This window comes from Megascapheus bottae, chromosome 15 (genome assembly GCF_031878675.1).
Source record: "Megascapheus bottae isolate mThoBot1 chromosome 15, mThoBot2.hap1, whole genome shotgun sequence".
Classification (NCBI taxonomy): domain Eukaryota; kingdom Metazoa; phylum Chordata; class Mammalia; order Rodentia; family Geomyidae; genus Megascapheus; species Megascapheus bottae.
The window spans coordinates 17,342,036-17,344,342 of NC_143523.1; positions in this window are offsets into that span (position 1 = coordinate 17,342,036).

Consider the following 2,307-nt stretch of genomic DNA (forward strand, 5'->3'; position numbering starts at 1 on the left):
ATCATTTGTCAATTTCTGAAAAGGGGAATAAATTTTAGCAAGAAATAAAATTAGGTCAAAGAAACAGGGCCTTGAGTATAGTGTGAAAAAGCAGACAGTAAGTCCAGATATTATAGATAATGAAAATACATAGAATAAAATGTATAAGTTTTCTTAGCCTATTTTTTTTATTCAATGTGTATTTAGGGCCAGGCATGATACTATATGTGTATAATACTAGCTACTCAAGAGGTTGTGCTTAAGAGAATCATAATTTAAGAATAGTCTAGGCTAAAATAAATGCAAGAGACCTTTATTGTAATCAATAGGTGAAGCATTGTGTGGTCAATCCATTATCCTAGCCAAGAAGGAAAATTAATTAGGGGAACTGCAGTCTAAGGCCTGCCCTGGGTAGAAATATGAGATGTTAGATAGGAAATAATTAAAGTAGAAAGAGCTAGTGTGGTATGGCCCAAGTAGTAGAGTGCCACTCTACTCCAGTACTATATTTAAACCTCAGTACTCCCAATGAGTAAATACACAAATTTTCAATAGTGCAGGTTAAATCTTCAAAAAGTTTAAAAGAAAAAAGCAACAGGAAGAAGAGCACCTGGGATTAAAGAGCTGAAAGACTCAACAGTTCCATTCACCACAGAGCAATGAAGAAACAAATGCATTTCAAGGCCCATCAATGTGGAGCAAACCATTTAAATGCCTTGTTCACAAATTCACCACCTTAAAACAACTAAAATCCACACCTAAGGGCAATGCAGACATATAAAAACTCTATTAATCTATACAGGAAGCTATCCCCCATATTACATCATCAATCGTCCAGAAAAAGTGTTTATGATAATATAATAAAGGTGGTGTTATCCAATACCTCTAAATATCTGTGCATTATCTGGACTCCAAGAGAAGATAGGAGTAAGTAACATATTGAGCAAGAGAAAAAAAATGAGAGATAGTGAGAAAGAGGAGAAAGATAAACAGATGATAGAAACATAATCAGATGAGTCAAATTCCAAATACATAAGTCCTTTAAAATGATTATGACTAATATGTTCTAGGAAATGGGTGGAAGATGAACAACGCCAGCTGAATTCTGTAAGTCATAATAGTTAATTGTAAATTTTACAAAGACAAAAATCAAATTGTAAACCGCAGAAGTCTATAAAATGCTGCAATAGAAAGATGGTATTTTTTAATAGGAAACTATATCAGATTAATTTTACCCTATTAATGGTAAGAGGTAATTGGATGGAAATACTAAAAGCAATATAGCAAACTTAATATACTTTTAGCTGTAGTAAAGAAATAGGAACAAAAAAATCAAGAAGAAACATTTCTGGAAAGATAAGCCAATAATTCTATGAACCTGATACAACAGAGAAATCATGAATCATGAAGCTAATAAGGTCTTGTAATCATGGAATGCTAACTTGATGCTGTTGTTTAATTGAAAGTAAGGTTCTCAAATTAATTACGCACAGTGCTTTGGTTTCACAGAGTTTAGAATGAGCTTTCACCATGTTTGATTTGGGGCTCAGTCACATGACATACTTAAAGTGTATGTTAATAGAAGATAATTAATAAAACACAGGTACTCACAGTATAACTGCACAGTTGGATTAACTCTGTGCTCATTCTGCCACAATCATGAGAAGAACAGGCCTGAAGACACAAGGAGAGTGAGAAACTTGTTGATTTCATGTCTCAACAATCTGCCTCTTGTAATAGGTCCTGTTGAATTCATATCAAATCAGCCCACTCCAGTCAGCCCACCAATAATGATTAAGAATCACACAGTGTGGTTTATTAGTATAACTTTAAGAAGTCCACGTTTGGTTTTGCTATTTTGTTTGTTTTTGTTTTTGTTTTGGGTTTTGTTTTTTTTTGGTCAGTCATAGGGCTTAACCTCTGGGCCTGGGCATTGTCCTTGAGCTCTTCAGCTCAAGGCTAGAGCTCTACTATTTGACCCATAGAGCCACTTGAGGTTTTTCTGACAGTTTATTTGGCGATAAGAGTCTCATGGACTTTCATGCCTGGTCTGGCTTTGAATCCCAATCCTCAGATCTCAGGCTCCTAATAGCTAGGATTACAGGCATGTGCCACCAACTTCCAGCTGAGTTCGTGCTTTGAAGGACTTTTTATTGGACAGTAGCAAATTACTGTAAAATAATATCAATATTGAGCAATAACCTGTAATTAATAAAGCCTAGCTTTAGTATTTGAGAAGATAAAATGAACATAATTTTCTATATTCTTCATAGTAAATCATAGGCCTGTCTGTGGGCATACTATAGGAAACAGAAATGCATATGGGAG